General features: G+C 42.8%; 1 protein-coding gene across 2 annotated transcripts in view; it reads right to left on the minus strand.

The window, feature by feature from the left end:
• Positions 1 to 25,188, minus strand: part of znf536 (zinc finger protein 536) — a 218,825-nt gene that overhangs the window by 179,085 nt on the left and 14,552 nt on the right. For both annotated transcript variants that reach the window (XM_061053165.1, XM_061053993.1), the window contains exon 2: positions 11,495 to 11,589. The gene's annotated coding sequence lies outside the window, so the exon portion shown is untranslated. The remainder of the gene's footprint in view (positions 1 to 11,494; positions 11,590 to 25,188) is intronic.

Raw genomic sequence — 25,188 nt, forward strand, 5'->3', positions numbered from 1 at the left:
GTCAAATTAGCCACACCCCCAATTATGCAAATGTACGGATAGCTCAATCTTAATTTGTTTAGCGCCAATTCATAACAAATGTCATCTCAAGTCACACACACACAAAAAGACCCAACATTAATCCACCATGAGCAGGAAGCAACATTTAGCAAAGGTAATGAAAAACTTCCTTTAAGAGGCAGAAACCTCGAGCGGAACCAGAAACATGTTGAACAGCCGAATGCTGAATTATTTTGATTTAAAAGTCTAAACGGATGAGTTGTAAAAAGTAACCCCCGTACAGTGTGTACAGAGATTATCTCTTGACTAATGCTGATCCAGAGTCAAGGTCAGGGAGAACAATTCTAAAAAAAAATTGAGGATTTTTACTTTTATTGTCTATATGTAAAAAACAGTGGAACATAAATAAATCCTGCATTTTCATTCAGATTTTTTTTCCCCCTCCTTGTCTCTCTTGGTAGCAGCGTTAAGTGTTGAGGGAAATCCTCTGACACATATAATATACTTCAGACTGACATCAGCCAGTGTTGCTATTGATGCATCCCTATCTCTCCGAGCAGACTGCTTATACGGAGCAGACTGGGAGCCCGGGCTAGACTGACACCACCAACAGCAGCCTTTGGTTCCCCAGCACCTAGCGCTCCGCTCTCAGCCCGACTATCGCCTGTGGGATTTCACCGCACTAAAGAGTCATGTCAAAGACCTTGACAACATGTGACGTCTCCCTCAGCCACTGCTGTCATGTTAAACCCCCCCCCTCATCCCAACCCATCCACAACCCCCACCCCTCATCCCCCACTCTGGTTTTTTTTAGCGGGAGACTTTCTCCCTGAGCATTTTAAGTTGTCATTTTTTTAAACACACATATCAAAGCCGGGAGTAAAGGGAGGAAAGAAAAGACAGATGTTTCTCTTATGCCTTTCTACTCGGAGTACAATGAAGCTTTGGGAAGAAAGAGAGAGAGCAGTGAAAAGACGTTTGCTGGATCTTTTTGCAATCCACATCCTTTCTCCTGACGACTGGCAATACATCACTTGTATTGATGCAATATTAAATTTCAATATCACATGTCAAAAGGTACAAAATGATAGATCATAGCCTAACTAAATGAATTATTAAAGGGCCTACGCCGGCTGCGCTATCGGCTTCTCTTACAATCAGCTGTGTCAGAAGAGTGCAGTTGGTGATACTGGCAGCATTTCAAAGCTTTGCCGTTTTTTTTTTTTTTTTCTTTTCGAGCCGCATCCCAGCTTTCTTAATCTAGCTTTCTGTCACTTATTAATGTTCCCAGGGAACTAAAAAACCACAGATCTTTCCCGCCCAATAATCAGAGGCTTAACTCACTTCCTTTTATTTCACCAGCAAAAAAAAAAAAAAAAAAGCCTTAAAAAAAAATAAATGAATAAAGTCATAATTAAATATTGAATATTGAACAGAAGATAAGGATAGGAAAATATATTCAGCTTTGTTAGATATGTTAAGAGCAGAGAAGAAGAAGAAGGGGGGGGGGGGGGGTGGGAGCGGAGCCATGGTTGAGACAGTGACTCATTCTGTGTGATATGATTTATGTGCTCTTTATGTGCTCTGCGACCCTGTAAGTTTATCTCTATATTCCCTGTCTGATAGAGTGACTCTCTGGCTGTCTCCGCGCCACCCCGCAAAAACACTGTGTGCCGGACTCGACATGTTGATCCTTATTTATGAACGTACGTCAGAGGCGAAATTCTTGATCCCTCATCACTGCGGATGACCCGAGAAGGGCGGGTGTGTCATGTTTTTCCTGTACGATATTTGAAGAATTAAAATGACATTCTGATAATAAAATGGTTTTTGTTTTTAGGAAATTCTGATCACCGAGGCCCAGAACTATCTCATTGTACAAACCTTAATATGAGGGGCGGCTGTGGCTCAGTTGGTAGAGTCGGTACTCTCTCAACCGGAATCTGCAGAGTCCCTCTGCACCTTTAAGAAAAAGCTCTTTCATGAATACCTACTAACTTAATGATGATGGTCTCCATATTATTGATGATGATGATGGTAATGACGATGGTTTTTGTTTGATAACGACGACTTATAAGATGGTTTCTATACTGATCAGAGCTCTCAAGAACTGCCCTCAATGTTGTGCTTTGCCTCTGGTCACTTCCTGTCAGCACCTGTGTGTCCAATCAGACTCAAAGCTGATCGTTTGCTCTTACTGACATTGTTCCCTTTTTTCTAGATCCTTGCTTGTGTTGTTCTTACTCTCTGATGTACGTCGCTTTGGATAAAAGCGTCTGCTAAGTGAATTGTAGAATTGTAGGACCGGAAAGGTCGGGGGTTTGATCCCCCCCAGCTCCTGCAGCCACATGTCCGATGTATCCTTGGGCAAGACACTTAACCCCATGTTGCTGGGTTTGTATGAATGTGTATGAATGTGTATGAATGGGATTAGAGTCTGATGGACTCAATACATAGCAGCCTCTACTATCAGTGTGTGAATGTGTAGGTGTGACCTGTGGTGTAAAAGCACTTTGAGTAGTCAGAAGACTAGAAAAGAAATATACAAGCTCAAGTCCATTTACCATTTCTGTTCATGTGGTTCAAATTGTAAAGTTAGAAAAGAAGTCGTTTGTGCTCATACTGCTTTTGCCTTTTGTTTGACACACTTTGCTTTATGCAGTTATAATTAGATGATTAGTGATGCCATGGCAGCAGCTAATCTATCAAGGTTTTCTTTTTCTTAGACTGACTTGCACTCAGGGTTTCACTCTTATGGATTGAATAGGTGTACTCCACATTTATCTTTGTTGTCATACTGAACAATTATACTCATTTATCCTTTTTTGTTTCTTTACAATACTTACACTAACTGACATGTGGGATTTTAAGACAAAGTACTACTACCTGTTATGTATGGGATTTTATTTGACAAGGTTTTCTAGAATCATCCTTGGCATGATGGACAGCTGATATGCAGACGCTCTCGATGGCATGAGCATGCACTGGTTCCTGAGTACGGCCTTGGGAAATACATGAAAGAGATTCTGCAGAAACACTCTTAACTTCTTCGGTCAATCGTTAAAGGGGAAAACCAAGTTCCTGGACCCTTTTGAGAAACGCTAAAACCCAAAGAATCCTGCATCATTCTGGCATGAATTCATCCCAGTTTGAGGTGAGGATCATTTTCACTGATATTTGGGAATCTGAAAAATGATTATGAGGAATTCATAGTTTTTCAGACGTGAGTAAGGATTGAACCTGATGCCTTATTGAAAAAGGAATAACCTCAGGGCGTCGGATAGCCTGGTGGTTTAATCTAGCATCACACGTACAGAGTATGTAGTCTTTAAAGCGGGCAGCCCGTCAGGTCTCATCCCTGTTTCAAACTTCCACTGCTCTCTAAAATAAAGGACTACATGCACAGGCTTCGTTGTCACCGGTGTAATTTTCAATACCTTAAATCCATCTTATCACTCAAAGAAATGTTAGACAAAACTGAATTAGGAAGCTAACCTTAAGAAATGAAAAGGAAATCCAAATTGAGACCAATGAATCGCCTCTTCGTCACTATATGCTTTGATTATATTGACACATTTTGGCCTTTACTGTCAGACTATCTCTTCTTAATTCTATCTCGCTTTACACCGTTGGCAGCTGTTGCCAATGTTGAAATACAGGATTCACAGACTCCCCTCTAAGGCCAGCACAAGCTCCCCTGTGATTGGCTTAGTCTGAAAAAAAAAGAGCCAAGAGGAGGTGCAAAAATGTACTTTTCCCTAAGTCCAGTCGAGTAACAATACACTTAAAGGTTATTAAGGATTTTTTTTGCCCAACGACTCCTGACAAAAAAAAAAAAGAAACAGCTTACCCCAGCTTTAAGTATGTTAATATATGCTTAGATTAGCCACCATCAGCTGCTGATCATAAGAGACCAAGTAAGGATGTTGCTGCAAAATTGATATGGGCAAGGGTTCAGTTTACTACTTCAGGGAATAGTAATAGGGAAATAAACTTATTCGCTTTCTTGGCAAGACTTAAATTAGATGATTGATACCACTCCCATGTCTCTATGCTAAATATAGCACTGGAGCCAGCGGCTGGTTAGCTTTAGCGTAGCATAAAGACTGAAAGCAGACCTGGAAGCAAACATATTAGTTTCACTCGTGATATTTTTTTCCTAATGCTTGTTTGAATGTGAGATACGGACGAAAGCAAAGGGGTTTATGTACGCTTATTTGTGTGTCCTCGTAGCCGGCACGAGTGTTAATTCTCTTGTGCATGTGTGATGTCCTGAATCCCTAAACCCCCGAGAGGTTTTAATTGCAGGGTCCAGATTGCCTGGGCTGGTTCGGGGCCTGGCGACCCCCATGAGAAGTCACAGCCTCCATTTAGCTTCCAGATCCCATGCAGAAACCAAACACAGGGCCTCCGTGTTAGCGTGCTAGCACTGGCTGGCAAAAATTCAATTTTCATCCCCCTTTTGTATCCGAGCCTGCTGTCTTTGCCCTAACGATGCTCTCTCAGCCCTCAGCCCCCCCCTCACCTCACCTCACCTCCCCCCCCCCCCAAACGCTCCCCTTCTCTAGCCTTCTCCCTTCAACAACAGAACACAGTGGAGTCGTTAGGACCCTCTCTTCATTACTTCAAAAAACCAATCATTAGACACCAGAGTATATACGTAATTAGAAAATCACTTCCTTTGCAATCCCGGCTAAGTAGTTTACATACTGTAATTACAGGGACAAAATCAATTTTTAATCATTTCACTGATTGGGCTCATCAGCTCAGTAGGAACATTGTATCCTGCTTGTTGTGCGAAAGCAACATCTGGGCTAAAACAATTACCCTTTTGTGTTCCAGAGCGGCTCTGAAAATGCCTTGCTGTCACTTCCCCATGTCGTGGACGCTCTCTTTCTATCTCTATCTGTCTCCAGACGCCTTTTTCCCTTCGCCTTCGTCTTTCTTTCTTTTCTCCCTCTCTTTCCTCTCTGTCCCTCCTTCTTTTCCTTTCTCTCTCTCTCTCTCTCCCACTCCCTGCCCTTGACTTGGACATGGAGGATCACATTTAAAGCTTTATAAATCAATACGCTATAATAAGCTGCTCTTGACAGGGAGGGAGAGTAAGGAGAGGAAAGAAGAAAAAAACACAACATATTGCTTTTTTTAACACCTTGTGTGTGTTTTTTCTTTGCCTGTTGTCATCGTCAGAGACGTTGTTGTTGTTGTTTTTGCTTTTTTTACAGTCACCTTTTTGAAAACAGATTTTTTTTGTCCGCCTGAGAAATATCACCGGGTGTTTTCAGTTATCTTCTCAAAGATAGAAAAATGTGACAATTTCGATAATAGTTTGGACAAATACGTAAAGCAGAACATCTTTGTCTTTGTCCTCCATGTTGAAGCGAGACATAAATACATAACTAAACTTCAAACTGCGTCTTTCTCTCCTGGCATGTTTCACCCTTCACCGGGCTAATAAAATGCTTTGTATTCTTGTCTGAGAGAGGCCAGATCGATCCACATTAGTCTGAACTCTCTCTCTCTTTCACTTTGAAAACTCAGGAAATCAGATTTCAGAGGGGGGGAGCGAAAAAAAAAAAAAATCGGTTAATGCATTGATCACTCGGGCTGTATGCAAATCACATTTGCCTCTATTTTTTTGCTGATCAATAGCATTAATTAACGGCTTCGTTTTAACGGCACCCCACAATCCCGTTAGACACCACTGTCGACCTCAGAAATCACCCCCCCCCCCCCCCCACTCCTCCCTCTCCACCCCTCGTCCCTCAGTAGCCATGGAAATGAATGGCGCGTGGCAGGGGCCATAAATCAGGAAATCCAATTTGACCATGAGCTCCAGTACTAACAGTAAAATATGAGCGCTAACGCAGCACGCAGGTAGGTCATCTCGTGTTGGACATTAGATTATTTATGGGAAGAAAGTTGACACAAAATGTCTCAACTTTTCTTACAAAATCAACAAATTATGGGAACTTAACCAAATTAGGGCATGACACTGTGTTCAGTTGTTGTGCTCAGTCGCAGATATCCTGTGAAAATGATTATGAGATGAAAGACGAAGACAAAAATACTTTTTTGTCACGTGATCGTTTGAAACAGAATGTTTGGAAAAATGATGTTAACATTTCTGCTGCTGGACTCTCGTGTTGAACCAACGTTATTTAACAAAACATCATGAAATAGTTTACTCCTGTGTGCATAAGAGATTTCACCAACAAGGCAAAGGTAGGAAACCGCTGGTGTGGCGTCTGACTACTGGTTGGTAAAATTGCTTGAAATTATAAAAAAATATAATTTGTGGCAGTAGAACTGATACTATACCAATAACTATAAATGTGTCTACTATAATTAACACCTGAGACATGTTAACCTGTGAGGATGTGGTGACTTTGAGTCATGTTGTTACTCTTCTTAGAGCTAATGAGTCGGTCATGTGTGCGTTTATGTTTCATTCATATCTGCCTCTGTTTTGTAGTTTTGTAACTTTGTTATCTGAAAAGCGACGCCTCACTGTAAATGTGTTCACTAGCTATGATTGCTCTTAGTATGGAAAGGGGAGGGGGCTGTGGCCTCGGTGCTAACCAGCCTAGCTGCTGCTGCTGCCAGCCATGCTAGTGTGTGGGATTAATAATGGACGCTTTTTGAAATTATTATTATTCCCAAAATGCTCTTTTGTGATTTGCTTTGAAGGGCGTGTATGCATGTGGGTGGGTAGGGGGGTGTTAAGTGAGTAGGGGTGAGGTGGTTGTGAGAGGGGGGGGTGGGGGGGTTTGCTTGCTCATTTGGAGAGCTTTTCCAATTATACAATTAGTCAGGAATGTAGGGCAGCGGCCTCGGCGCTCCTCCTGTTCCCCGACCCTGGATAGCAAAGTCCTCCTCGCCTCACGCTGCATTTATATGTTTCTTTCACTCCTCTCAAAGTAATGCATGAAAAAAAAATATATAAACAAAAACAAAAATAATATGCAAATAAGGACATGAAGTCAAAGCAGCAACAGCTTACAAGTCCAGGAGGTGGCTGAAGCAGCCGGGGTCCCAGAGGAGCCGAGCTAACGAGCGCTGACCTTCTTTGTGAATGGGGTTTGCGTGTGAACGACCATGGCGGTGGTAATAGATAAAGTCACGGGGACGGGGCTCCTCTGGTCAAATACTGTTTGTAGTGTAGAAGAGTTTTTTTTTTTTTTTGTAAATTCAAATCCAGTTCCCACCGGGGCTCGAAACCCCTCCACATTGTGACGATGCGTTTAGGATTGAACGCATGCTAACTACTTTTGATTCTTTTTTTTTCTTCTTCTCTGGGACGGAGTGATACGATAAATTGATTTATGATGAAGGACAAATTGTTTCATAATTTGGCCCCCTTTTTCTGATTGTCCCCTCACTCGGCGGCTGCCTGCTAGCGAGTGTGCTGCATTGGGTTTAATATGAAGCAACAACAACAGCGAAGTGCCATCTGTTGGCATGCGGATTTTCTGTAATCTCTCTTTACTGATTACAACAATGACTACACGAACCTCTTAAATAATTATCCCACAATGTAAAAAAAAAAAAAAAAAAAGAAATAAAAAAAGCTAAATAATTATAATCATTAACTCCCACCAAGTCTGCCACTCCTCCAGCAAATGAAGGCTGTCAGAGAGAGAGACAGAGATAAAGAGAGAGAGAGAGAGAGTTTCGTCTGCTGTGATGCCAATCATGTCTTATTTATACCAGCGGGGTAGAGTACCACACAGCAGTGACAATCTTAACCCAACAACATGGAGGAGCAAACTGTGGGAAAATTGACCCTCTCCACCCACCACCCCTGCAACTTATGTTGAGCTTCTTCTGTCTTCCTGAGAGGAGGTTACACTTTGTAGTTTGTTACAGAGAAATCAATGCCAGGTTTTGGATTACAATGCCTATAGTTAAATAATTAAATGCTACATCCCTGACCTCATTTTGGCCTGAATAATTATGCAGAAAGAAATCCATTTTGGTGAAAGTAAAAGTGAACATTGATTCCAAAAAAAAGACATTGTTCACATTAAACTGGGTTCTTATATTGCAGCGAACACAAGATAAGAAAATGTGAAAGAACAAGGCACCCTATCTTTTAGAGTCTTTTTGGGCAGCTGTGGCTCAGTTGGTAGCGTCGTTGTCTCTCAACCAGAAGGTCGAGGGTTCAATCCCCAGCCGGGCAACATGTTCGATGTGTCCTTGGGCGAGACACTTAACCCTGAATTGCTTCCGCTACTTCAGTGGTGGTGTATGAATGGGATTAGTTATCTCTGATGGATGATACTACACAGCGACGGCTACCATCAGTGTGTGAATGTGTAAGTGTGACATGCAGTGTAAAAGTCCTTTGAGTAGTCTGAAGAGTTGAAAAGCGCTATATAAACTCAAGTCCATTTACCATTTACTTTAAAGCAACACTATGTAGGGAATTGGTTTGGTGCGCTTTGGTGCCCCCTAAAGGTCTCTGCATGCAATTACACTGTCGTAGTACGCAGGTAGCGCTGTTGAGTTTGTTGACAAGCAGAGGAGGCGAAGACGCTAAAGACGCTGAGAGAAGCTGAAGAACCATGTAGACGGACACGGTTCAGTAATATTACCAGATTTAGGGAAAAGATGACTCAGCTAGCGTCTTCAGCGCGTTGTTTGCTAACTTTGTATGTTGAGTATGTTCTGTGGACATGGGAGGGACGCCATTCTCCATGCTGATAGTTATTGTTCTATTAGATCGACCTTTGAAACTTGAAGTATTAAGGTGGAAAAGTTACATATTGTTGCTTTAAAAGACACTTATGAGAAATCTTACAGGAAAGACTTAAAAACACAGTCGGGGATTAGAGAGTAGACTGTCAGAAAGAATCGAACCAAAGATCCAAATGTGATGGTATCTGGATAAAACATGGTTACAAAAGGGTTCAAATACATTTTCTTTAAGAGTCAGTTTAAAATGTGAAGTTTCACTAATAATCTGCATTACAGTACAAGGTTTAGGGCTTTCCCTTTCTAGGTCCACAGTAAAAGAAGTACTTCAACTTCAATATCTGTTGAACTTAAATTCACCAAAAAAATCAAATCTTAGCCAAATCTCATTTCCAGAAATGAAGAAGAACATGGAAACGGGTGTTGTTGATCATACGATGAATAAGTCCAGATCTTGAGAAAACAACCAAAATGGATCATTTATCACGGGGAAACTGAGGAAAATAAAATGTGTGGATGCATGTCCACTTCGGGCTTCCGTAGTCAGGGGGCATGTGGCTTGTATTAAGTGTAATCAGATATGTTGGACTTTAAGACTAATACACTTGCTATGTTTACTGGAGCAAAGGTTGATGTTTAAAGAAAAATGAAGTTCATGGTGCATTTGAAGGTGTGCCTTTTGGAGAGTTGTAAGACCTAATAAGTTTAAAAACAAACAAAGTGTGGCTGTATGAGGAATGTAGAGTTGCACAAAGCAGAAGATTGACCTCTGACATGTCCTCGAAAAAGACATTTTCAGCACAAAACAGACCTCTGGAGAGGTCAACTGAAAGGTGTGTTGACAAAAGGATGTGAAGGAAAAATCTCTACCATTAATAGAAATATACATTTATCCGAGGAATGTGCCGTGTCCTGTTGAAGGTTTGTTGTAACAAGGTTTTATCTGTGTTAGTGTAAATGCCCAATCTTGTGTGTGTGTGTGTGTGTTTATGAATCTCTTTCTATATAAGTCATCCGTGTGTGTGTGTGTGTGTGTACGATTCTGCGAGCTGGTGTGTGAGCGCTTTGTGTGAGAAAATGGTGTGAGAATGCGTCAAGGGGAGCATGTGTTAGTTCTGCTTCCAATATGAGGGAAATCTGTGGCACATACCTCCGATATGACACAAGCCAAAACGACATGACTCACCCGCGCTATATTTGATTAATAAAAATCTACAGCCGGAGAAATGTGTTTCAAAAACAGCAGACCATTACTGAGCGGCGCCTCGGCTGCAGGAGTGAAGGATCTTATTATTATTTTTATTAACGTATGGAGACCAAATATCTGCGCGAGGAGCGTGACATCTGATGAGATCAAAAGATGATATCGTCTGAATCTGAACGTGACATTTGCAGTTAAATACGCTTTTTTCTTCTTAACACATCTGAACACAGGTTTTGATCATTCAGACAGGTCTGTTGTCTCAGCTTATAATAAAGAGGACAGCTATATGCTTCATCTCTGCATTTTATAACAAATGTTCTAACACGATTTTTCCAGCTTCAAGAGAAAAGGTTTCCATTGATTAGCGCTTTACAAGCAATCAATTTTTACAAACCCGCCTGACCCCCCCCCCCCCCCGCCTCTCTCTCTCCCTCTTTCTGTTTCTCAGGAAGTCGACCCCCAGGACAATGGTCTATTACGAATTAAAGGAATACAGAGGAGTGAGAGAGGATAAGTAATTATTGGAAAGAGAAGAGGAGGGATGTCGGAGAGACGTGCAGAGATTTAAAGGGGGGGCACAGACGGATGTGAGGTAAAGTCACGACGACAACAACAAAGACGACGACGATGATGATGATGGGCTGATTACATACGACCGGGCGGGATGAGGTATGCTAACCCCACGACGCAGACATATCCCTCACTTATACCTGTCATATGATCTGACATCACTCACCGACACGCACACACACATACAGCCGATCACCACGAGAGACAGGAAGGCCACACTCCTCCAGCTCCATGAAGAATGGCTTGCACCTGTTTACCATGTCACCTCTGTTTGCTAATTGTCTCCTTGAGCCACATAGAGAGGCATTGACAGCACCTTGGCTTTTTGACAGACTGGGTGTGTGTGCGTGTGTGTGTGTGTGTAAGGTTTTTTTTTTTGTATCTTTAGTCAGTATGTGATAAAAAAAAAAAAAAAAACCTGGCACCGTATTTATGTCAAGTAGCTCTGGCAGGGGCGCAGCTAACTTTTAAGATGATTAGCATCGTTAAAAAAGTGGGACAAGAAGAACCAATGAGGTAAAAAACAGAAAATAATCGAAGATGTATGTGTGGTGTTAGCTGGAAGTTTATTTTCACTCGCACAAAATTCAGGTCATAGTGGTGACATTTAATCTCCTTAAATCTACTCGCTTATTAATGTCCCATATTTCTGAATGGCTGCATGCTCAGAGCATATTTCCATCGTGTGGTGGAAATGTACAGATTTTGATGCTGGATGGATGTCTACTCAATGATGTGTGATTAAGAAACTCTCTCTCTCTCTCTCTCTCTCTTTCTGAGGATCAAGCCACTGACCCTCCAACAAGCTGTAAAGGTGCAGAGCTCCGTCTTCTGAAAGCGTCTGCAGTGTGACTTGAGAAAGCATGTCGCCGCTTAACAAGTCCCACGCTCAATCGACTTTCTCCGGATAAACAAAGATTTCAAATGAAAACAAAAGATGCATGCTGGGGCGTGTAAGTGTGACAGACACCTTTTTAATATCCTCCCCCTTTTTCCCCGCGAAAACAATCGGTGTGATCGTACCTGTGCGCCTGCCTGCCGCCCGCCCGCCGCTCCAACGAACGCCGGATGTCAGGAAAGAGAGCCGACAGCTCCACAGAAGGTGGGACGACAAGAGCCTGTAAACAAAGCACACACACACACACACACCAGGAAATTCAGCGTCATACATATTTGAAGCTTGACAAGTTTTTGCAGCACAAGACAAAAGAGAAATACCCATTAAAAAAATATTGCGTGCTTATCCCACAAACACCCGTCGCCACATATTTATTTTTTCCTCAGGACTTCCTGTGAGGACATGATGTCATCTAAACATCCATGTGTAATCTAACAAATATATGAACTGTTATTGCTGCTGTTTGTCAGTCTGCTCCTATATTTCATTTTCTTCATGTTACTTCTTTTTTAATTTGACGCTGTAATGTTGAGTTCCAGACGGGAACACTCGTCTGGGACACTCAAGGTTTAGAAGTTTCACATTTAAAATACAGTGTTGGGGGAAGAAAAAAAAAAACAAGAAGCTTTGTTCTCCTCAGCACAAAACTATGAGGAGCCTCCGCAGCTCATGCAGAGGATGTTATCTGATCTAGCCTTGAAGCCCCGCCGCTTAACACCAGAAAAATAATCAAGCCGACAAAGTATGCGAGGTAAAAAGAGTGCCACTCCCTTTTGGAGTATAGCGAGTGACTGGGTGAGTGGCATTTTGAGCCGAGGCCTCGCACAGAAACCGACAGCAGCTGACTCTGACTTCTCGTATGAATCATGATTTATAAAATGATGTTCCCTAAGCGCCTGCAGCAAGAAGGGGCCCGTTAATGCAGGAGGTGCAGAAGTTGTACAGCTTTGTTATATGTCAAAGAAAACACGATAATCCATTTTGACGCAGATTTATCTTTCATTTTTTTTGGTGACATTTCAAAACGTTTGCTTAGATGTGTGGAAGTCCGCTTTTGACGATAATCGTCGAGATCTCCGTTTGGGTGTGTTTAGCTTGAATCTCTAATGCTAAATGTTTGATGCAAAGATCATCTGTCACTCACACTTTGAGCAACACAGCCTCTTCCCTTTTTGGTCTGTTTCTTTTTTATTTATTTTTTTCTGATTCATTAATCCTGCGCATTATTACTTAAAAAATTTGGGTCCAACTAATTCTCATGGCTCCTCTGGATGTGGAGAGGCAGCCAGGCATGGAGGAGCTGGCTCAGAGTCCTGCAACAGGAGGAGGAGTGTGTGTGTGTGTGTGTGTGTGTGTGTGGAGGGGGGGGGTAGGCAGAGGGGGAACACAGATGTGGAGGGTCTACAGGAGGGCCACCCAGATCTACACACCACTACTGTTTCAATGGAGCGTCAAGAGTAAAAAAAAAACTCTCGCTCACTTACAGAGGGAACGCACACACACACACACACACACACACACACACACACAAAGCCACGACATTGCCTTAAGTCACAATCTAAATTGGCTCCCAAGGGCATACCGACTACCTTGTTCACCAAAGGCATTGTGTATGTTTTCTGAGTGCTTAGCATATGCTGCTGTAACCTGAGATCTCTCTCTCTCTCTCTCTCTCTCTCTCTCTCTCTCTCTCTCTCTTGCTGTCTGCCTTGCACACATGCATACACATGTACACAAACACACAATGTTGCTCGAAGTTGCTCTGTTTTCTTCCCTTTACGCATTTCCCATCAGGCCCTTAATTAAATTCAAAATAGTTCACATCTACCTATTAAAGCATGTTGTTGCACCAGCCGCCCACCAGCCTGTTAAAAGAGACACCAACACAAGGAGGGTTGATGGGTAGAGAGAGAGAGAGAGATGTTGTCTTTGAGAGGGAGTTCTAGGAGAAACTTTAAGGAGGTCGTCTAAGATCACAGGAAATGAAGAGTGTCATGATCTGCAGAGTCCCTCTGCACCTTTAAGAAAAAGCTCAAGACCCAGCTCTTTCATGAATACCTACTAACTTAATGATGATGCTCTCCATATTATTGATGATGATGATGGTAATGACGATGGTTTTTGTTTGATAACGACGACTTATAAGATGGTTTCTATACTGATTAGAGCTCTCAAGAACTGCCGTCAATGTTGTGCTTTGCCTCTGGTCACTTCCTGTCAGCACCTGTGTGTCCAATCAGACTCAAAGCTGATCGTTTGCTCTTACTGACATTGTTCCCTTTTTTCTAGATCCTTGCTTGTGTTGTTCTTACTCTCTGATGTACGTCGCTTTGGATAAAAGTGTCTGCTAAGTGAATTGTAGAATTGTAGAATATCTGCTTTTTAGATCAGCGTGTAATTCTGTAAGACTAATGTTTGAAGACGGTTTAATACATTCTTACTAACCTCAACACAGGTTGTCATGATTAGGGGGTGGGACAAAATGTCGTAAAGGGCATTAAATCACCGTCATGATTCGTATTCTACGTCACCATAAATGGAAAATGGTCTTGACATTTCACGTCTTCTAAATACTCAAAGCACTTTTACACCGCAGGTCACCCTACACATTGACACCATTCACACACTGATGGCAGAGGATGCTAGGTAACGTAATCCATTCATATACATTCACACACCATTGATGCAGCAGCGGCAGTAATTTGGAGGTCAAGTGACCTGGGGATTGAACCCTGAACCTTTTGGTTGAGAGACACCTGACTCAAACAACTGAGCCACAGGTCTAGGACTATATTCTCAACAGTAGGGTGCATCTTTAAAAAAAATATATAAAGTTATTGTCCAAATATGTCTTTAATTGTTTTCATATAAAAATCATTAAATCACCAAACACTGGCAGGTGAAGGCGGGTTATTCTTCTTACCCGACTAAAATACCAAAGAATAGCTACTGACACTCGGTTGGATCTACTACATCTATGATTTGATATCAAAGTATGCCGCGGAGTAATGGAACTCGCTAACATTTGAAGACAGTCTAACCTTTCCTGTGTTTACCTTATTAAAGAGTGTGTACCTTAACTGGTAGTGCAATACACAGAAGGGGAACAACAGTGGTTATAAAGCTGGCAGTGTTTAAGCAGGCGAACAGTAAAGTAATAGGCAAGAGCAGTGAAGTGTTGATTCTACAAAAGATGCGGGGGGAAAATTGCACCTTAGAGCACACACACACACACACACATACACACACACACATTCCCTCCCCCTCCTCAATATACTCCCACAACACGGCCGGCTGCCTGGCAGCCGAAGTTAACATTTTCAGAGAAAATATTCCTTGCCTCCAATAGTCCGATGTAATTCATTTTCCATCTCTGTTCATTAATCATTGTTAAAATTAGTGATCCATTTCTTCCACTCTGCCATCTGCACTCAGCTTCCTAACAAACATGACACCTCAGCGCATAATAAAAGCTGACAGCTACTAGGAGGCCTTTCCAAGCAGCTTTCTGCATATGTGCACCTCCACGACTTGATGCTGTTGTCAGACAAAAGTGGGTTATTTAGGCCGCTGGCTGGAGACACACACACACACACACACACACACACACACACACACACACACACATGTGCATACTCACACATATATGGACATTTAGATTCACGTGCATGTATATACTCTGTGTCCCAAGACTTTGCAGCTGCATGTCACATCATAGAGGACAGAACATCACACACAAACGATCTGAACAGTTATTGTCGTATGCACCAGCACACACACTAAACAACAGATGTGCCTAACCTTGAGTGGAATGTGCTAAAACCCTTGATAAGGAAAATCTGCCTCCTATTTCTCACCGGACAGAAAAGTGGAGCAAACAAGAAAAAAAGGGAATGATTAAAAAAAAAAAAAAAAAAAAAAGGAGTGATCACTAAGGGAGCGAAAGAAACAGAGCGCCTCTAAAGTGTCTTGTTTACCCTTACAAGCTTTTTGCTTTAACGTCGGCGGGAGCGGTGTTGTACTTTTCCATTTGAATTTGCTTCCAGCAGCTGTGGCGTTTGTGTGTTATTTGTTGTGATACTGAGTATCGGCTCAGCTACACCCTGATCTTAACTCAGCTGGGAGGCGAGGCAGGCAGAGTGGGAGAGAAAGAGAGAAAAGGTGAAGAGGGAGTAAAAGTCACAGCTGGGGCAAGAGGTCTGCCCCTGTCGGGTCACCCAGGCCTCCTAAACACCCACTTGATTCACATTTTAAAAAATCATGATGGAGGCTTTATCCACTGCCCTGATGCCCCTTCAGACAACCAGCAGCCTGAACACATGAGGAGTTAAGACGAAGAAATGACATATCTGAATTTATTTATTTTACAAAGACTGTGATTTCAGCTTCATTTTATGAGTTGAAGAAGCGAAACAAACAGTTTAAAAAAACCTGAATAAACAAGTCTACCAGTAAATATTTTCCCACCTTCCTGTGACGTTACTTATTCATGATTAAATGTGTTTTTGCATCCACCACTTCTTCTGTCTGTGAGTTGCCTTTTTATGTTAAAAATGCAACAAGATATATCTCAAAGAATCATTGAAAAATTCAGTGTGACTCTGAACACCACCTCTCTCTCTCTCTCTCTCTCTCTCTCTCTCTCTCACACACAAGCACAGCTTACTCACGGTACCTTCCCCTACTCTCTTGTTAACACCCCCCCCCCCCCCCCCCCCCCCTCACCACCAAACTGTCCCCTCTTCCATCCACACACACACACACACACACACACACACACACGCACATTTGCAGAAAATACACACACACACACACAGTGTCAGGATCCCTCCCTGGCGAGGTGTGTGTGTCTCTGCCTGAGGCACAGCACATTAATCTATATAATGCCCTCAAAGAGAAGGCTTTTTCACACCGCTAACTGCCAAGGACTACGAGGGGCAGCGGCTGAGCCATGATTCAGCTGTTATCCCAACTGGCGTCCCCTGCGCACACACAGGCTCTTGCACACACACACACGCACACACACACACACATATAAATATAATACCAAACCACTCTCCACTCATACACAGTATGTTTGCAAGGAAACACACATATTCATCCTCCTCTGGCATGGAAAGAAAAACCCAGACACCTTCATGAGCTCACACTGGGACGCAGTAGTAGAAGGTTTTAAGGTTTTTTTTTTTTTTTTTTTTGGAACATGTTGAAATGTAACAGAAACCGGCATTGGATGCATGTTTGGATTCTGATTCATTTGAACTAATGTAAAGACGATTCAAATAACCATTGCGGCAGTTTTTAGACATATTTGTGAGAAATTCTGTTTATTTGATGGATCGCCTCTTGAGATGAACCTTCTCGTTTTTCGAGGGGGGTCCAAAAAAAATGTCTTTAAGGTGAAGCTCTTTCACAGATGATTGTACGTGGAAGAAAATGGCTCGTACATTAAGATTATTTGGTGAAATTAAAATGCTTTTGTTGCAAAAAAAACATCATTAGTCATCCACCTTCGTAATTTAATCAAACTGATTTATTGCGTAAGAATCTCAGAGAGTTGCATATTCCTTCCAGCCCTGGTGAGCGGTGATCTATTCCCCCCCCCCCCCCGTGGGAGATAAGAGTCAGTGTTAAAGTGTGCAGCTGCAAACATCAAAAATTATCCCCAAAGACTGATAACATTCAGAAGCATCCAAACAAACACATTCAGGGGGAAAGCTTCTTGCCCATAAAGAACCCTCCTTCACCCTTCATGCAGACGCCAGAGAAGAAGAGGCTTTACTGATGTTACCTTGCAGGATTCCTTGGCTTTCACCAGCCTCATATTTCAGACTCTAACCTCCTGCCAGCGTGCGAAGTTGCCCAGTGCAGATTTAATATTCATTTGTTGCTCGGAGGGCCACAAAACAGACAGCTCGGAGCGGTGATTGGAGGGCCAGTGCTCAGAGACAGACGGCGAGCAGAAGAGCAGCTAAATCATCTTGACATTCACCGAGAAGTAGCCACACAGAAAGCTAGTGCTGCTGTTAGTTCTCCCATCGACTAATTTGGTTCTACTTAACCCCTAAACACCCCAATGTGCGCACACACACACACACACACACACACACACACACAGGAGTGGACACAAGGCAAACACAGGCTGACACACACATATGCACACACACACACACACACACACACACACACAGCTCACAGTGACACATTTAATTCCAGGTTCTGGGCACATCTGAATTACAGCAGGCTGATGAGGGAGAGAGGGCCAGGCCCCTCCGGACTGATTAGCATCATTTAAAGAAGCCTTCCCTTTTTTTTTCTGCCCGCCTCAGCGACCTCTCTCTGCACTCCCTCTCTCACTCTGACACTCGCCAGGGCGACCCACCCATCTCCCCGGTCTACAATATGGGTGGCATCCCCGCCAGCACAAGTCAATATGGAGTACACTCATTTACATCTAACACAGGAGGAACGACTTCGAGTGCCAGAGCCTCTGGAGCCAGTTTTGATTCCTTCAAGTATTCCCGGTGTTAGCTTTAGATTCTGTTTGCTAAAATGTGGACAGAAGGACACAACCAACGCATATATACGTCAGGCGCCATATGATGCAGTTTTTTCCCGCGCGTGTAAAGTAAATAAGACAGAGCCTGTTTTATTTGTGCATATTTCCCCCCTTCTAAATTATATAAGCCTTGCACATGGCTTAAAATTTTGTAAAGCTTTTCTCAAAATCCTTCTTATGGTTGCCATTCTGTGCCAAAAAGTTCATCTGGCCTGTAAATTTAAGCATGGATTACAAATATTCAAATCATGAGCTTACTGTTCAAATAAACATTTCCAACAGGGAGGGGAAAAGTTGCAAGGCATACACTTTCAGCATAATTCCTCCTCTGGCACCTCCCCTCCCCTTGCTCCTAATAAAACAACCACACACACAAAAAAAAAAAGAGCAAGGGGAAGAAAAGGGGGGGGGGGGGTTAGGGGGGTGGGCTGATGTGGGGGGACAGAACGCAAAAACAAAAGAGAGAGTTAAAAGTTTGCCGTCTTCATTTACCGTGCGGCTGGATAAACAGTGTTGATGAAATATGTAATTAATGTAATTGTAACCACCTATGCAATTACAGTCAGCCGGGTGGGCTCGGCTGTGGCCCCGGTACACCCTGCCATAGGACAATAGGGCGCCTTATTACAGTTTTAAAAAGGGGGGAGGAGGGGGAGGGGGGGGTGAAAAATAGGGGGAGGCTTAAGCTGGTCAGCTGCTCACCACATGGTAGAAATAATAAGGACTGAAGTCACAATCATTTCAGCTTTGGTTTAGCTCCGCTGATCACTGCACTTTAAAAGTGGACAACACAAATACAGAGTGGACATCCGGACGTCTGTCGCTTCTTAAATATTACAACGACCTGACACACGAGGTCGTGGGGGTCATGAGGTCAGAGACCCGAGGACGGAGCCATGTGAATGTGACAACATCATATGTTATTAGATTATTGTGGCTTATGCATTTAGAAGGAACATACTGTTGTTCGAGGGTAAGACGATTGGAAGTGCTTTATGACATTTTTGGGGAAGTTAAATCTGAAATGCTGCACGTCATGTTATGATTTGGTTAAAGTTATTAATGTGAAATTAGTGAATTGTGACCAAAGCTGTTTTAAGTCCAAACTTTTCACTTTTAAATACGACAAGAAAAACAGGTGCTCTCAATCGATCGCGTCACTTTTTGACACTAAAGTGGTCAAACTTTCTCAAACCATAAGTGGACAATCAATCCTTGAGTTTTGGGGGTAAAATTTAAAAACATACAAAGTTATGAAATGAAAAAATCAAGTGGAGTGAAATATCTAATTTCAGACCTCAAAGAAGATCCACCACTCGTACTCGACTCAGTAACTTTCGGTCACTTATTTCTTCACCAAGTGCATTCACATTTAAAAGATCTTATTTTTTGTGTGCAGTGCGACCACCTGCTTTCACACCAGACTGAAAACCACCGAAAAGACTCAAAGTACAGGCAGCTCTGGTCTCACTTTGAAAACGATAAATGCAGAAAAAAAGCAGCATCAGTGTGGACAAACAAGCTGTATCTTCACCTGGATAAAAAGAAGAGAGTCCCAGTTTGTCGCAGGCCGCCGCTCGCTGCCCCGCTCACGCTGACAGCCGGTGTTATCCCACGGATTAAAATAGACTTTTCTCTTGCTACCCGCCCCTGCCCGGCATTAAAGTCTTTCACATTTTGCAAAATTGCAAACAGATGCAACTCAAGTACCTGCAAATAATCTGCCAAGACCAATTTCAAAAGGGAGATTTCAGAATATGTGGGAGTCATTAGAGGGAGTATTATTTCAGCGATGAGTGCGAGAGAGGGGCCAGCCGTGTTTCACCCAACCAGATGGGTTCTGCTGCCTTTTATTCAGGAAGAAAGAAGCCGACGTGTTCTTCATCCCCCCCCCCCCCCCACCGCACCCCACCCCCTCCAAATGAAGACATATAACGTGTATGAAACAATTACGGCAGAATATTGGAAGTTTCAGAAGCAACCAAAGAATGTCAGATTTCCTTTCGAGTTTCTCAAAACAATCTTTTCATCTTCTTCCCAGTGAGGAGGTTTTTTCGAATAGGGAGGGGGGAGGGGGGGGGGCTGCTGGGGGGATTTTCAATGTAAACGAGGAAACAGACACAGAGATCTGAGGCCTTTTATTGTTTCGTATTGAGTGTTAAATATGAAAAAGAATTAAAAAAGGTAGACGCCTTAAAAGGGGGCCCGTGGCGTATGTAAATGAAATATGTTTCTGAGGCGTAATTTCGCGACTGCTGCTGTTGTTATTTTTTTTTTCAGAAGCTTATCTGAAGTTTCTCTGGTCGCCTCGGTGCAGCTTTAAAGAGACGCACACAACAAAAGCGTTCACCAATTAAAGACGATTTCTCCACAAAAGAAACTGCGGCAAACTTCATTAGATTCTCCATCGAGCCGCTGACAAAAAAAAGCCTATCAGAATGCATCTTTAAGTGTTCGTAATGAATAATGCATAATCAAAAGACACTTTTTTCTCTCTCTTCTCACACTCGCGCCTTTCCACGACATCCACCAGCCCCTCGTAACAAATTAAATGTTTACATCAAATGGAACTTGATTAGGTGACTATTGCTAGTAGGTTATTAGCGCTCGTGGGGAAGCAAGAAGAACAATCTAAGGCACTTTAAAAAAAAATGATCAAAATCACCAAGCCCTTGAAACAATACACATTCAATCAAATTCTTCATAATTGTAACAGTAGGAAGCATTTTAGGCATTCCACCCACAACAAACAGGCTTTGTTCTCCTGTTATGAGAGGCAGCGAGGGGACACAATCAAGTGCGTGAGAAAGCCAGGAACGCAGGATTTCAAGCAATTCCTCCCTCTCTTTCTCTCTCTTTTTCTATACGCCCCCCCCCCCTTTCCCCTCGCTTTATTTCAGGGTCGCCCATATTATTTTGCTTCCTGTCTCATTGTAACTGGCAAAAAGAGAATTTGGTAATTGAGTGGTACAGAACATGTGCCCTCCCTGCTCGCAGATGACAGATGGATTATAAAAACTTCAAAGGCGAGCATTTGGAGCACCAGGGGAGAGATGCTAGGTATTTGAACTATGATTCTTTACCCAGGAGACAATGAGTGCCTGACATGGTGCATACATCAAGGAATAGTGCAACAGCACAGACATAATCCAACACACACACACACACACACACCCCTACTTCTACACTCTTCTCTATCTCTCTTCCTCTCCTGTGCTATATATTTAACATCCTGTTCTGAGGAACTTTGCGCCAAGCTCGGGGAACAGAACAAGTGGGGGGTAACGCTGCGAGACTGAGGAGAGAGAGAGAGAGAGAGTAAGAGAGAGAGAGAGAGAGAGGAGGAGGAGGAGGCGGCACTGCAAAAATCATATTTTTTTTTTTCTTTGCGTGACTTTTTCCCCCTTTTTCTCAGGTTTTTGAAACTTTGGCATTTATTTACCGTGGTTTGGTGAAATAATGAGAATTTAGCTTTTAGCGGTCGCTTTTTCTGTTTTTAAAAAACTACAGCATGCCAGATTAGGCCAGCCCTCGTGGAAACTCTAAGCACTACTGTACGGGTAAGTGAAGGGGAGAATGGTGGGCGGCGACGCCTATAATCATCTTATAAGCATGATTTATGAAAAGGGCCATCTGCTTTGCCTTACTTAAGCACGGAGGCAACCTTTAATAATATAAGGACATGAGGAGAGGAGGGGACAGTGGGGAGGGGGGTGAGTACAAAGGGAGGGAGGTGGGGGGGAGACTGTTTCCCACACACAAACAAACACACAAAGATTCCAACAAACCGATAACCCAAATTCAACCCTCCGCTCTTCTTCTACTTCCTGTCTCTCTCCTTCTCCAGCATCCAGCCACCAGGTCAGATGGCAGCTAATCACTGTTGACCTCCCCTGTCACACCATTTAACCCCGGCCCCTCCCCTTGACCCTGAAGGAATTAGCAGTCTCATTGTAACACACACACACTTGCACACAAAAGCACCTTGCAGAAAAGAGGGAGACGTACCCCTAACCATGGTCTCCTCACTTCTTAGCATCAGAATTTAGAAATCACAAAAACTCAGGATCCGACTCGATTCATTGGGTAGTTTACAACAAAAATGGTGACGATTCCGACCACTTGTTCTCTCCTCACCATCCCTCCAGTAACAAGAAACACTGATGACATCTGAAGACCTGGAATCGGTGCCTTTTTGGACTCTTTCTGGGTCAAAACTGACTGAAATGATTCATCTCCAGATTTGGAGCGGATTGTAGCAACAACAAACAAATCTCTGAGTTTTCTGACCTGTAAACGATTCAGGCCGTTCTTCAACCCCATCAGTGAGAAAGTGAATGCATTGGCTAAATGAAAAGTTTAAATATCTCCCCTTTTGATTTCTTAAACTGATTCAACTTCACACAAAGAAACCAAGTAACTGAAACCTTCAACTGTTTGGCATATTTATCTGATAAATGTGCGAATCATTGCAGTTGTTTAAAGGGTTGTCATGACACCAGAATGGTAAACTTCAATATGATACTATTAAAAAAAATCACATGATATCAGTTTCTTTTCTTTTTTTGATACGACAGCAACCAAAACTCGACTTGAGCACCACACTTTTTAGTGATTTCTTTGATTTAAATGACTAAAAACACTCTGCACACTGACTAAACCGCATAAATACTTCAACAACTTTTTAGTTCTGAAATGTCGCCGATGTATTTGTGCAATTTTTTTTCCATCTGATGCTCTGCCTTGAGTAGGTTCCCCTGGATTTTGTGTGCCTCATCATCATTTAATATTCACATCTTTCTCTGTTTTTATTTTTTCTGTATTCTAGGAGCCACTACGAGATCACACATCTCAAGGAGGTTATACCTAATAAAGAATTTCAACAACCTGAGACTTCTGAACTTATACCAATGCTTACTTATACTTCGATGCTATTGGTTAATTAAATAGCAAAGTTTAAAATATGTTGAAAACCTCTGTTGCTTATTTGGATCGTCCCATCATCATCGTCTATACTCTTTAAAAAAAAAAGCCTTTTTAAATACTAAGTTCTATTTTTTTATTTTTTGCACAAAGTATCGGGGTCATTTGACAAAATTAAAAGAACAAACTTTAAAATCAAGTATTTCATACATGAAGAAAATAACTCGTGTTCACATAAGTGTGAAGCTCTGACGTGATTGGCATTCACGCCCCAGAGGCTGCCCTCTGACCTCGCCGTGACCTGGAAACGGCTCCCGGTGCGACCTTAAGGAGCGACGACAGCGCTAGATTCGGGAGGGTGAGATGAGTGGTGGTGGTGGTGGTGGTGGTGTGGGGGGTGTCATAATGAGGCCATATGGTTTATGCTATTGTTCTACAAGCCACACACACATTTCCACATGTGCGTAAAGACACACTCTGCCCCCCCCCCCCCTCCTTCCGTGTGGTCACCTTTTCAGTGTCCATCAGGATTGTCGGCCTAATCCTCGTCGGATCATCTCATCAATGCCTCGGCTGTTTATGTGTAATGGATCCCATCTAACTCCCTCCTTCTCTAACACCTCCCCCCCCCCCCCCCCCTTGTTCTCCCCCTTTGCCCCTTTAACCCTCCCACTCCTTCTCTTCCTTCCCCCCAGGTCTCACTACCTCTCCTCCTCCTCCTTCCTTCACAACCACTTTCAGAGCTCCTTAAAGGAATCCGTCAAACTTTCTTTCCTTTTTTTTGTTTAAATTGTATTTATTTAAGAATAAGCTCCACGACTCTCCTGCTTCATTTTTTAAAATTAAATATATCGTTTGGATATTTTTTGCAAATACAACAAATCTTCTTTGTGTGTTCTGTCATATTTTATATATTCAACAATAACTGAAAAATTATATTTCAAGCTGGAGAGTTTCTTTAAAAAAAATAAATGCAGTGCTAAGTCAACTTGTAGATAGCGAACAGATTGACAGAATTTTAATTAAAAATCAAGATACTGCTTGTTTGTCCTTCAAGGATTTAACCAAAAGTATCGATATTGTTATTATTGTCGTAAAGTCGAGCCGTGTTTCTCACACAGCTCTGAGGGAGAATTCAAAATAAATTCCAGATTTCTCGCTCCAACTTATAATTTTCCTGACAAACCTGTCATGGAAACTGTACAATGTCTTTCCACCCTTTCTCATCCTTCCTCGGTCTCTTCATCCTCCTCCTCCTCCTCCTCCTCGACGCCTCGCAGCATGTGTAAGCAGAAGCACACGTGCTCCCCTCGCCCTCATTACCAGCTAACTACGCTGTTAGATTAAAAGCGTGTACAGAGAGGAAGACAGAGAGAAAGAATAAAAAGAGGGGGAAGAGAAAGAGAGGGAAAGAAAGAGGTGGGGGGGAGAGAGAGAGAGAGAGAGAGAGAGAGGAGCGAGGAACAGGCCGAACCTCCATAATTAAGATCACTTCACAGATTACCTCCGGCAACAAAAGCGCGGCAAGCGGCCGCCCGCAGCCTCAGAAATTGGATGAAAAAGGAGTGTTGAGGAGGAGACTGACCTCCGCTGCTCTCCGTCAGGCTCCACACGAACAAGAGCCACGGCTGGATCAAATGCCGCTCCCAGCAGTAACTGACACACACACACACACACACACACACTCAAACTCATGACAGGTACTGGTACGTACTGTAGAGTCGGAGAGACAGCGAAGAAAAGGGGAAGCAGACTTCTAAGAGGCTGACATGCACACAGGGGGATTCTGCACCTGAGGGCTCACATTTTATTACAGGCCACGTGTCAAAACGCACACACACAGACACACACACACTGCTTAGCACACTACCTGTAGAGGTAGACCATCACTCCTCTGAGCGGGACTCAGATGGCGTACACACTTCATGATAAAACAGCCGTTTATGGGCTCCGACAAAAGTAAGAAAATCACAGAATTTTTGACGATGCTAAAGACAACGTTACCAGATTTTCCTCTCCTGTTTCTTAAGTTAACCATGTTTTACTTTTTCCCAGTCTGCGTGGAAGACGCTACGTAAATATCAAACATGTTCAGTATTTACAATCCAACATCCTGCCGTGCGGCGAGAACGCCCGAGCACAAGTCGTCACGCTCTCTGTGAACGATCACATGGATTACGCAGCAAGCCGAAAACCACTGCAAACCTGTATCTACTCACCCCCAGATCACGCTGTGACGTACATCCGGTGGTCATGCTGTCTCAACAACTTCATCCATTTTTTTTTTTTTTTTTTGTGAATTTTTAATCCCAAAAGAAATTATAATCCAAATAGTTT

Source organism: Labrus mixtus, chromosome 1 (assembly GCF_963584025.1).
Source record: "Labrus mixtus chromosome 1, fLabMix1.1, whole genome shotgun sequence".
Lineage (NCBI taxonomy): Eukaryota > Metazoa > Chordata > Actinopteri > Labriformes > Labridae > Labrus > Labrus mixtus.